General features: G+C 33.8%; 1 long non-coding RNA gene across 1 annotated transcript in view; it reads right to left on the minus strand.

Moving 5' to 3' along the window:
- Positions 1-3,484: 3,484 nt before the first annotated feature.
- The window catches only part of LOC104646841 (uncharacterized), a 30,237-nt gene continuing 19,482 nt past the window's right edge, over positions 3,485-14,239 (minus strand). Inside the window, exon 4 of the long non-coding RNA XR_002027577.3 lies at positions 3,485-3,682. This is a non-coding gene — a long non-coding RNA (uncharacterized lncRNA). The remainder of the gene's footprint in view (positions 3,683-14,239) is intronic.

Below are 14,239 nucleotides of genomic sequence, written 5' to 3' on the forward strand. Positions count from 1 at the left end.
ATGATGTTTATTTCATATGTTGTATATTATGTTGGTTTCACTTGATATACATGATGTTGGTCTAGATTGTTATGTACAGTTTCGACTATACTTATTCTTATGTCATATGATAGTAAGACAATATTTATGTTCTCTTTGTTTGTTTGCTTTATTAATGTGGGGTTATGGGGATTCACATACACATTTCTCTAGTTTGCTGGATTGAGATTGTGAGTAAGGTATTGTAGTATATTGATGAAATAGAATCTAAACATGTAATGTTGATTATGGATTTCGTAGGATGTTGCTATTGAACATGTATACGAATATGTCGTATTGTTGTTGTATTATGGACTTATATATGTTCTTGGAATGTGCATTAAGTTACTTAGTATCTGTTAAACACAATGTCCTTTTTAGCATAATTCTAAATTTTTTACTTGGATATGTTCCCAGACATAGTACATGTGGTTTGTACTAACCCATATTTTCTTCAATTTCTACAACAATGTAGGTTCGCCCATCGAGGTGCTAGAAGCTTTGATAGTTCCCAAGTTGCCGAGTCTTCAAGTCCAAGGACTAAACCGATAAATCTTCTTCTTCTTATTTCACTACATATAAAGACATTGATCCATTTATTATCGTTTGAGACTATATCGTATTCTCTATGAGACATATTGTAATGATGTAAGGTCTATGTCCCAAGTCTTGTACTCTTACGTTATATTGTTGTGTGAGACAATGTAGACTATTTTTATATATGAGAAGTAAACATGCACTTCAAATGTAAATTAATAATTTTTTGAGTGTTTATTCTACCTATGAGATGCAATGATGTATGGTAATGGCTTGCCTAAGGCCTCTTATAGGACAAAGACGCTAGTTACGTACAGGGGGTACTCTTTGTTCGTGACACCTAAGTTAGTAATCATGGGGGTTTCCATCTCATAAGGCAACACATATATTGAAATTTGGACTTGCTAAATGTGAGGAAGCCCATGTGGGGAGCCGAACTTACTAAGTGTGAAACCCCATCTCATTTTCATTCCATTTCGACTCTTTAAGAATCTATTCGCTTTAGTACTCATCTTTCGACATCGCATAAATTTACATTATTCTTTAATATACTACTATGTAAATATATTATCATGATAGCTCATTACTGTTCCTAAATAACAATAGTCCTTTCACTTTTTGAAACAGTAGCTTACGAGTAAACCTTTATATTTAAAATTTAATTATAATCATGAGGACTAACTTTAAATCATATAACAATCATACCATATCATATGTAACTACTTCATAGACAATTTAAGGGTATAGGATTAAGGATGACGGACCTTGTCATCAATACAACAATAACACATTAGATATAGTCTCGTTACTATCTAAGTAATTCATCTTTCATATTTGAGTTCAAGGAAGAGGCAACATTCATACCTGCTTTCCCTTCATGAGACTTTATGCTTTAATCACCCAACAATGCATAACAGACACATGATATAAGGTAATTCATGAAGTAATTCCAAAACTAACAACAATGTACACAATTTATATATTCATCATCTTCATCATAATTCCATGTAAAAACCAACAATTATACATCATTATACACCTTAACAATCTTAAGTAATTATAATTCATCATTATTGATTAGTAATTTCATTTTTCAAAGAGGGCCCATGCATACAGAAAAACAATAGATTTTGGGGAATTTTGATAACATCATTGGAGGGTCCTCTTGGTGAAAGGAATCCCAAGAGTTAAAGAAATAATACCTTAGTGAGGATTTAGCCATTAAATTGAGTTGAATCCTTTGAGAACTAATCCTCTTTTTGGAGCTCTAAAGTTCTTCAATGGAAGTTTGGGATAGAGACAAACTAGAGAGAAGGGAGAGTTCCCATATTTTTTTGACTTTTAATTATGTTTTTTGTGTTTTTGATTAGGGAATGGGTGTGAAAGGACCAAAAGCTATATATATTAACCCTCCAAAAATACCCAAAACACCCCTTCTCTAGTTGGACCTTAAATTAAAAGTCCAACTTGACTTTAAATTAAATCCAAAGATTATCAAGAATTGAAAGTTTGTATGTGACGCAAAGTAGAGTCCAATTAATTTTCAAAAATTATTTTTGAGTCAAAATACCTTGTGACAGCTACATGACGCGGAACCGTCATTTTTAAAAATTGGCACCTGGGGTGCGATATGCGGCTACCTTCAAATTCTGCCAATTGGAATTTCTTCTTTATTTTTCATCTCTAAACCCTCCAAACTTTCACGACTTTTTGTTCAAACACTTAGGACTGTAGTTACCCCTTTTTAGATCATAATTCACTAGGGTAGGCATTAACCTAGGTCATAGAATTTCCAGGGTATTTCATCTATGTGAATATGTGACATGGACACAACAAGAGTGACTATCCATGAGCATCAAGTTGAAGAGGGGCAGCTTAGGAATAGAGAATAGTCCAAGAATAAGTGGGCTAAGATATATGTCCGCGCAACAATGAAATAGTGTGAACTTGTATTTTTTTTAACATAAGCAAAAAGGATATGCTTCATCATTTGATAGTGAAACTGAACAGAGGAACAAATGTATGTACAATACTCATGATATTCAGAAAAGTCGATTTAGAATTGTGTAGTCACATGATGTTAAGGAACAAGGGGGTATTTAGACTACTGCATGTTCCATGTCTTGTAGGAGTAACTCACGGGTGTGTCCTGATGGCTCCAAGTGTGGTAAATTTGTCATTTTATAAGTGAATATCCTAAGAACATGCAAAGAAATGATGATGATGATGGAAATAAACCCTAGCATTTTTCAATTTCTTCACAAGATATAGTTACATTTGGAGAAGCTACTTAACGAAGACATAGAAGGAAACCATCGTTATTCTATCACTAGTAACCGAGAGTAAAAATATTCACCAGATATTGTCAGTTGTCTGATCCAAATCTTCAGTTTTGATATTTTTATCGAGAAACATAGTTGTCCCTTTAGTGTTTTTACACCTTTTGAGAATTATATTATAGCATAGGGAGTATCACGATTGTACTAGTTTTGGTCAATTACAAGAGTACCATGGATGACTTAAGTTAGTTAGACATGGTAGAGTTTGATGTCATTCTAGGTATGGACTCGCTTCATGCTTATTATGCATCAACCTATTTCAGCACTTGAGTAATCACGGTCTTGTTTTCTAGTAAATTCGTTATAGAGTTGAAAAGTATTTCAACAATGCCTATGGGTAATACCATTTCGAACATAAAGGTGAGAAAATTAGTTTCTAAGGGATGTGTCTATCTCTTAGTCCGAGTTAATGACTTAAGTGTTGAGATACATCATATTCTGTCAGTTTGATGTAAAGGTCTTAGGGTATACCCTACAAGTTACTTGGCGTATTCGACATCTCGAAGGTCTTATACAATTCCTTACACATCATTCATCGAATATATGATAAATACTGCGAAATTAAAACTTTTCACAACAATAGTCAAACTTTATATTTAATATAGGAAAGAAATGTGTCTTCATAAGCAATCTTAGACTCATTAAATATCATAGGGTCACAACCCTTTACATTTGAAAAAAGAAAGTAAAACAAAAACCATCTCCTTAAACATGTGAGGACATACCAACCTTCTTGATAGAATGTTATTTCCCAAGCTTCAACTTCTAAGAGAATCATCACATGCCACCTACACTTGTAGAGATAGAGAAACATATGTTATTAGCACATTGAATTTACTAAGTATGGTCAACACGCAAAACAAGATAAAATAGACATGTACTTTAGGATATGCTTTTTATGCTCTTTTGATACAAACCTCATAAAAAGTATGACAAACATATTCAAGATAATATTCATATTTAAGAAATATTCAAGTAATGCATAATATACGAGCATAATCATTATGGACAAATTTAAGCATTTAGACTCCCTACCCAACATGACTCTAACACTGACCTAAATAACACACGAAGAGACTCCCTATACACCCTCTTCGAGCCTACTGAAGTAATCCTCAAATCCATTTTACGTAAGAACCTAGGTATTCACCTACCTTTACTTAGTCAACATTATTTACTAAATCCATTTAATAGACAACTTACACATATAGAGGACTTCACATAATGGTCATGCAATAGCTAGGGAACTGATCCAACATTATCCAATGACTACTCCTACCGTGTGTATATAGCATCCCATTACACTCAGTGCTTTTCCTTGTTTCTCATAGAGTGATTCATTCCTAGGGTGTCTTAGAGAAGGTACCATCACTTAGTCCTACCAACTCATAATACTTTTTCAAAGGATAACTCTTATGACTTTCTTAGAGATATTTTATTCTTTTGCATCCAACCTATCCCTAAGTCCATCAATCCACTCAAGAAGGCACCATTATGGTCTTTCACTTCAACGCTTTTGTTAACCTTCCATTGTTCCACTCAAGAAAGCACCATTATGGTCTTTCACTTCAACGCTTCTATTAACCTTCCATCATTCCACTAAAGAAGGCACAATTATGGTCTTTCACATCAAGGCTTCTATTAACCTTCTTTTCATATTCATGGTTTGACATTCTTAATCTTATTTTCATATTCAAGGTTCTACATTAGTCTTTCTTAAAAGGCCACCTACTATAGGTCTACTGATCGTAGACTTTGATTCTTTCATTCACTCACATTTAAAGGGTGCATAAGCCTAACAAATTAGGTGATCGGATTCGAATAACATTCATACACAAAGGAGAAGACACATAATTTTAGAAAATCCAAGATTCCACAATAGATAAGCTTTCATGTATGAAGAAAAGGTATCTAAGTCCACCAATCAAGACACAACATAATCGTACTATTTTTTAGAGGTTGATACTTTCACCTCACACATGCACATACACACGCTAGGAATGATGATACTACAATTCATATAACAATGACGACAAGGCCATGTTAATAACATATATAAAAATTAAAATCTGCCACCATAAGAAACAATACTAATTAATGACAATAAAATCAAAATTCTTAGCTAAAAATCAATCCATATAAATTATCTAACAACATTAAATATATACATGAATACTATAAGGAAAGTTATGAACAATTCTACGATAATCAATACATATTTAAATACTCTAGAACAATCCACACATGAATTAAATAAGATTGAGCCATGATCATGTAACACCCTAAAACCAACTAAGGTGAACTAGAGCATTGTAAATGTTCGAAGTTTTGGGATTTTTGGATATCAAATTTCATCTAGTAAGTTATGGGATTCGTTTCACCTTCGGGATCTCTTTCTCAAAAGGGCTCCGTCAAATTGATTCTAAAATTAGGAAATTCAAGTAGTTTTCTTCCAATGCGAAATAAATCTTCTGAATTGCTTTATTTTTGATTTCTTTTTGTTATTATGAGTATATTTACATTTAATATGGTTACATTATACGAATTCTTAATGCTTTGGTCTAGTTAGTGGGAGATGACCTTTTTCCCTTAACCGTGGTTGTGATCTTAATTTGAATGGTATAGTATTGATACAATTTGTTTTGTTAGTGTTTGAATTTCTATCCAATGTGATTATTATGATAATTATGACTAGATTGTGATATATTGTAATCCAATTATAATAGTTCTTGAGTAATTGACCTTGGTTGTGATGTTGATTATGAACTTGATCAAAGTCTGTAATTGTAGGCTATGAACTAGTGATGAATTGTTGTGAAGTGGTTCAATTGACTTCATTATTATGTATGTTACTATTGTGTTATTATATAATGACATTGATGGTTAGAATTTAATGGTTATTTTATGACTTTGATGATTGCATTGTTAGGGACATTGAGTAAGCTTTATGATCTCTATTATTTACTTCATTATGATTACTTGTGATTAAGTGCTGATAATGTATTGAAGTATACCTTATATTAAGATTCATAGGGTTGGTATGATATTGAATTGAAATGTCTTCATATATGGATTGTGGGTTGTAGGTGTAACGACCCGTTTAGTCGTTTTGAGCAACAGACTTCAATTCTGGAAAAACTTGCAGAAGCGACGGACCCCACGACGGAATGTCATGGGCACGACGGACCATCGAGGGGGGTCTCGTCCCAAAATACTTAGAAAATCTGAAATTGGGTACTGAAAATCAACTCTCTGAACTTTGTGACGGAATGGCAGGACGGACCGTCACAGGTGTGACAGACCGTCACAGACCCTTGGTGGAAATTTGGGTCTCTGAACTCTGCGACGACCTGCAGGACGGACCGTCGCAGTCACGATGGCCCGTCACAGGTTGTGCAAATCCCAGGCAGAGTCGGATTTCTGGTGGAGTTTTAAGGGACGTTTTTGGACTATTCTTTCCTTAATTATAGACTTCGTGGGTTTATATTAATAACTCAAATTCTTGAGGGTTAAAGGAGGTAACCCTAAGTTAATTAGTGGGGTATTATTGCCACCTTTTATTCTTAATTATATACTAATTAGGGTAAAATAAAGAGGGTTGAATAAGAAAAATAGAAAGAACAAAGAGAGACAGAAAAAGAGAGAGAGAAACGATCGAGAAGAAGAGGAAAAACACCAAGCTTTGAGGATTAACTTGCTTGATTTCAATTCTTCAGTGGAGGTAGGTTATGGTTTTCATGCTTTCATAGTAAACTCTTAATAGAGAATGATATGTATTGGTAGTATTGTAAACATGATATGTATTGGTAGTATTGTAAACCCTACTATATGCTTAATTGTATGTTTGCATGAATATGATTATGTGATTGTGATAAGATAAGCATGATCAAAAATATTGAATCCCAAATCTTGAAAAGAAACCTTAATATACATTATTAATGGGGTTGAGGATGCCTTGGTATAGAGAAGACTCGATGATTTACAGAATGATATTAGTGGATCGGAGTGTCACGTTCCGACACATAGATTTAGTGGATCGGAGTGTCATGTACCGACACATAGTATTAGTGGATCGGAGTGTCACGTACCGACACATGTAGGGGATCGGAGTGTCACGTTCCGACACATGTAGGGGATCGGAGTGTCACGTTCCGACACATGTAGGGGATCGGAGTGTCACGTACCGACACATATAGGGGATCGGAGTGTCACGTTCCGACACATAGATTTAGTGGATCAAAGTGTCATGTACCGACACATAGTATTAGTGGATCGGAGTGTCACGTACCGACACATATAGGGGATCGGAGTGTCACGTTCCGACACATGTAGGGGATCGGAGTGTCACGTTCCGACACATAGAATTAGGGGATCGGAGTGTCACGTACCGACACATAGTGGTAGGGGATCGGAGTGTCACATACCGACACAAGAGGAGGAAAGATAATGAATCTTGAAAGATGTTAATATACTCAATCTAACGAACATGATTCCCAAATGAGTATGGTATTGGGGCTTGAGTCCTCATGTGTGAATTTGATGGTACTTATTGATGATTATAGTACTTGTTGTTGTTACATGTTGAGTTTTATAGTTGATTTATGATAATACTTGATATATACTGTTCCCTATTTTGAGTTGGCCGATGATATCTACTCAGTACCCGTGTTTTGTACTGACCCCTATGGTTGGTAGTTTAAAGGATCACTTAGGTGTGGTTGAAAGGGGTGTATGGGGGTTTCTTCATGTCTTATCTTAGTGATTCATAAGATAACATGGTTAGGGAAACCACAAAGGAAATGAGTTTATAGTTTTCTATGCATGAATGAGTTCACTGCAACATTTTAAAGGGATTCACTATAATGTTTTAGGGACATACTGTTCATTGATTTTTTGTGCTAAAATTATGGAAATGTTTCAGTATGTGATAAATGATGATCTATATACTATTTCAATTGTATATACATGAAGGATTTATTTATATGGCATGAAATATCTATTTATACTAAATTGTCCCTTTTCACATGTTTTTGCATATGCCATTCTTAGAACATTCTTTGTACTAACCCCATACTTTTCTTTACTAAATAAGTATAGGTTGAAGGAATGTTGAAGGCTAGAAGGCAACCTTGAAGGAAAGTTGAAGGCTAGAAGGAAATATTTGGGATCGACTTTCTCAATGCTAAGTATGTCCTCATACATTCGAGGTCATAGTTCCATTTCTAAGTTTCTATTATTAAGACTCATTTTGTATTTTCTTTCAATGTAAACGGTCGTATCCCTATGATATTTAATTTGTGTCTTTAAGATGATTTGTGAAGACGAAACTACTCTTTATTATTTATGAAAGATATTTTATTATTATTATAGATGTCATGAAAAATTTATAATTCCGCATTACTTTTCATGTCTTATGCGGTGAATGATAGCAAGTAGGCTAGTATAATATACCCTAAGGGTCAGGTATGCAACTGTACGACCTAAGAGTTACAATATATTCTGGGGGTACTTTTTGGTCGTGACAAACTTGGCATCACAGAATAAGTTTATGGGAAATAGTTTAGGGTCTAAAGTCTCATAAGCCATGTCTAGTCGAGTCTTGATCATCGGCGTGACTTGCGACACAACCTTGAATAAGAGGCTATATGATGATAGATGTTGCATTTTCTTCACTATTTTAGCGTTGTGCCTTAGAGTTGAATTCTATAAGATGTCTTTTCTAAACCTCTTCTCTTTCTGTTTATCGGACATGAATACAAGGAGATCAACCATTAGAAGGAAGGAAGGAGGAGTAGATAACGAGAGGACTCCTCCTCGTGTTAACCAAGTCCCTATAGTTGGCCTAGAGGATGTGAATCAGACGGTTCCTCCTCCAAAAACCTAAAGGACCCCAAGGACCTCAAATGCCATATATTATCAAGCTCGTCAAGTTCCATTTGTTGAAGGGTATATAACTAATGAAGTGTTAAGGGATTCCCTTATTAATTTGACCCAACTCATAACGACTCAAGATCAACTCGTCACTAATTATTTGGTTGCCAGACATAACCAAGGAGGTGGACCCCAACCTAATTTTAGTACTCCCTCTTCTAGAATTCGGGATTTCATTAGTATGAACCCTCCTACTTTTCATGGCACTAAGGTTAATGAATATCCACAAAGCTTTATAGATGAGATATAAAGGTGGTGGATACTATGGTTATTAGGTATCAGGTTCTTTTGGGTAATTTTAGGGGTGATTATATAAGGTATTAGGGTCAGTTTTAGGTAATTTTTAATACCCAAATCAAGTGATAAATGTTTAAATAAAAAACAACTCTCATCTCTCTCAAATTCTCTCTTCCTCCAAACCTCCATTGACGACTATTAAAGCTCCAAGAAGAAGATCACGCCTTCAAGTTTCCAATCCAATTTTGTGGATTTATATATATCTAAGGTATAGTTTCTCTAACTCATGAAATCCTTTTCCACGAGAGGTACCTCCAAAAGGTTATTTCTAAATAATCTAGAAATCTAGGCTTTCTTCTACATGTGCGTCTTCTTTGAAAAATGAAATTATGAATCATTGTTGTGAATTACAATGAATTAATGTTGTTTTAGCATATATTGATGGTTAATTGATGATTTACTATGTTATTTCCCCATACCCATTTCTTTCTCCCAATTCCATAAAAACATTGAATTGATATGGTGAATTGTGAAGATTATGAATGTGTAGATTGATGACATTAATATATCCTTTCCAAGTATTGATTGGGTAACTTAAAAGTTGATATAATTATTATGTTCTTTATATGTGTATATTGAATAGTTGGACACTATCCATGTTTTTGACTAAATTGTGTCTTTTCTCATGGATTAAAATTATTTTTATAAATAGGGACCATACTTATTACATGTGTTTTATTCTAACCCACATTTCTTCTCTTTTCCCCAAACATTGTAGGTTCATTCTATTTAGGTATCTCGAGGCTAAACCAAGAAGGCCTGGACAAGATTATCCAAGCTTTGGTAGGTCCTCTAGTTCGAGGATGATACCACCTACTCTATTTTAGTCGTATTTGTATTGTCTAAAGACTTACTTTTCTCTCTTATTGTTGAATATTTTGATGTAAGCCCTATGTGAAAACTATGAATAGGCATAAGGGCTATGCATGATGTTTTACTTCTTTAGATAGTTTAATGTTAGACAAAAATTTAGATTAAATTCTTATGAATAATTATGTTGGTTTAGCGAGAAGCCTATGTAAGCATCCTACGTGAGATGTCTATATAAACCTCACGAACTATATATGAAGTTTTAAATTTTTACGCACTTTTGACCTATGATATCTGATGAAGAATACTAAGAGATTTTTCTTAGTCCTCTTCGAGAAAGAGACCCCGGTAAAGAGACCTCGGTAACGACTAGGGCGTATTTGAGTCGTTACATAACCCTTTATGGTAGCTGTGTTTAGGTAGTAAGATGAGTTTATATTATCTTTTCTTCTTATGTTCATGCTTTCTTGATGAATTTCTTAAAGGGAAAATTGTTGAAATTTCATTCATGTTAAAGTGCGTGTGAATTTTACTACACACTATAAAAATTTCAAAGTTGGAAAAAATTGCATTTTCATGAACGATGGTTTCAATGTGTTTAAAAATAATTTATATAACCATGTTTAATTTTGGAGAAGGTAGTTCCTCCATAATAAACAATTACATGTTTGGTTAAATATGAAAATTTTCCTTTCAAAAGTTGCCTGTGAGGCAAAAATATTTCTAAATATATAGTTGGTGTTCCTTGTAAGTTTTGTGCATTGATTATGAATGTATTGATCATGATGTGATATGTTATATGCTGTTATTAATTCCTTGATGTTCTTACAAGTGTTTAGTGTCATTCGAGGACGAATGTTGTTCTAAGTGGGGAAGAATTTAACACCCTTAAATTAACTAAGATGAACTAGATCTTTGCAAAATGTTCCATGAGTTAATATTTTGTTCAAATGATTGATAAAGATGTTTTGAGGCAGTGTATAAAGATTGGTGATATTTGAAGATCAAACGTCCAAGAACATCCATGATGTTCGGAAAGGATGCCATAGAAAGTAATTGTGTGTCGTCATGTGTTTTAGATAGTTTTACATGTTCGTTTTAGTTGAAATTGACGTGGGATGATCCTAAGAAATGTATGACTATGTTAAGGGGTTCAACGTCCCGATACGACTCCACCTAGGACCCACAAGGGGTCTTAGCAGAGGACATAAAACTTGGTAACTAGGCTAAAAAACTGGGCAACCAACGCCTATCAACCTACTGTGCGTATTCAACAAGACACCCCTTCATCTAAGGGATTAGGTTGAGAATCAACCTTGGATATCAACCCTCCACATACCCACCTTAAGACCCAAACGACTCCTAGCAGCACCGGCCGTCGTTTCGTCGATGACCCATTTCTTGGGTCTACCGATGGTGGTCCTGCAAAAGCTGCTGGATGCACTGCCTTGGCTTGCGGTATTTTGTAAATTAAAACCAATTCTTTTATGAACTTATGATGATTATTTTAGGGTTATTAAAGTGTACTAAATTGATTTTATGTCCTAGATCTAGAAAAGACCCCTCCTTTAAAATATTCAAACCCTCTCTTTAAAGAAAGACTCTTCCAAAACCCCATAGAAGATTAGACTCAAGGAAGGTCTTGGAATACTGTTGGAAGATGTTTTATTCATAAACAAATAGTGGTTATGTTCTCATTGAGTTATGGTAGTCATCCTTTCTGCTCCAATAAAGGAGTAATCTTTAAAACATTTTAAAAAGGGTTTTTTTTAAACTCTATCTTCTTCTATCTTTGACTGTAGGCATGGGTAATCATATAAAAATGCTTTAATGATTAAAATATGTTGTTTATAGTATTGGTTGATGATTTTATTGTTGAAACCCTGCTGAACTCATGCTTATGCATATTTTCATCTTTTAGTTAAAAAATAGGTTTAATAAACATGATCGTGTAGTGTTTGAGCTTTAGTTTCTTCATTATGATATTATGGTTTAGCTACCACCCAAAGGTCTATATAATGATGAAATATTGAGGAATTGATTATTGGTGGAGAAATCATGGGTAAGTGATAACTTGATTATATTGTTTAGGTCATATTGTGAATAGTTCTTGAGTGGTATGATCCACCTTTGGTGGCGGTATTTAATTAAGGTTCCTGAGATTATTATATTTGTATGGGTTTTGTGAGTATGGACTTGAAGGATTTATGTATGAAGAAAAGTTGAAATGATAATGTTTTTTTGATATGTCTTGTGAAACATGAATTGTACGCCTTTTTTAGGTTATGTCTAAATAAAGTGTGTACATGATAGCATGATAGTGTGTGAAGTATGATGAATGAATGTTTAAGCATGTCTAGAATTCAATGTTAATGAATTTGTTATTATGTGAAAAGTGTCTCTACATACACTCACACTAGGATGAATGAATGAAATTAGAAAGTTAGAATAAGTGAACACTCTTTATGAGTCTAGATTAAGTGTTTAGTAGAAACTTCACTATCTCCAAAATCTTTATAAGATAGGTCAGAGGATGGATACCCTTCGTGAGTTGAGATATGGTTGTAATACTCCGAAAGCATAAGGCCTAATCTAGATCAAAATGAGAGTCTAAGTGTTGTGACAATCTTTTTATGTTAATTATAATGTATTTGAGTCAATTAGGAATCTTTGGAATCAAAACATCAAGGAGTGTCCATGAAGTTCGAAAACTAGTTCAAGAGGTGCTATTGTGCCTTAGCCTATTTGACTAAGCATTAGGAGTCGGAAAATTATGTATTTTTTTAAGGATGCTAACACGTATTATAGTTAGTTTATAGTCAAAACATTTGGGTACGACTCCCTAAGGACAAACTAAGGGCCCTAGAGGAGGAACCTTGCAATTTTGAAAAAAGCTGCCAAACGGTAGTGTCCATTTCCGTGTGCAGGCTAATCTGTTGGTGAATCGACGGGGCGTCGATGCATTCGTCGATGAAGACTTGTCAAAAAATTTTATGGGGTCTTTTTGGCAACTCTTTGACCAAAATGACGGACGAACATGATAATTGGTCCATTGGCTGTCGATTGACAAACGGGGCGTGGAAGTGGTGTTGTCTGTCAAAGAGACTATTTTTGCTGCACGTTTCTATGTTATTCAAATAAATTAATTAGGTGGTTTATTAATTAGTTATGGGTTAATGGAGTTCAAATTAAGTTAGTTAATGATATATATAAATACCCTAACCTAATTAAACTAACCTAAACTACATAATTCCCAAAATCCAATTGCTCCTCCTTCTCTCTTCTTTCTCTCTCCCAATGAAGTCCAACAAAAATATGAATTCTATGGCTGATAAGGATCAACTTTATACATCAAATTTCATCTAGTAAGTTATGAGATTCCTTTCACCTTTGGTATCTCTCTCCTCAAAGGGCTCCGTTAAATTTATTTCAAAATTAAGAAATTCAAGTGAGTTTTCTTCCAATGCGAATTTAATCTTATAAATTGGTTTGTTTGTGATTTATTTTTGTTATTATGAGTATATTAACATTTATTATAATTACATCATAAGAATTCTTGATGCTTTGGCCTAGTTTGTGAGAGATGACCTTTTCCCCTTAACCCTGGTTGTGATCTTTATTTGAATTCTATAGAATTGACACAATTGGTTTTGTTAGTGTGTGAATTTCTATCCTATGTTATTATTTCGATAATTATGACTATATTGTGATATATTGCAATCAAATTATACTAGTTCTTGATTAATTGACCTAGATTGTGAAATAGATTATGAACTTGATCTAAATCTCCAATTCTAGGCTACGAACTAGTGATAAATTGTTGTGTAGTGTTTCAATTGACTTCAATATTATGTTGGTTACTATTGTGTTATGATATTATACCACTGATGGTTTGAATTTGATGGTTTATTTTATCATCTTGATGATAGAATTTTTAAAAATATAGAGTAAGTTTTATGATCTCTATTATTAACTTCAATTATGATTACATGTGATTAAGTGATGATGTTGTAGTGAAGTATACATTATATTAAGATTGATAGGGTTGGTATGATATTGAATTGTAAGGTCTTAATCTGTGGATTATGAGTTGTTGGCTAAGATCTTAATGTTATAAGAATTGTGATAACTAACCAATATGCATTATTATGATGTGACTATGTAAATGTGCTAACCTCAATTGTATGAATTGTACTAAAAGGACAATACTCATGCAATTCTTATTGAACTATGATGATGATGATGATTATATAAGGTATAGACCCTATGACCTACATTAATTTATGATGATTAATAAATGCATTAAT

This window comes from Solanum lycopersicum, chromosome 4 (genome assembly GCF_036512215.1).
Source record: "Solanum lycopersicum chromosome 4, SLM_r2.1".
In the NCBI taxonomy this organism is placed as follows: domain Eukaryota; kingdom Viridiplantae; phylum Streptophyta; class Magnoliopsida; order Solanales; family Solanaceae; genus Solanum; species Solanum lycopersicum.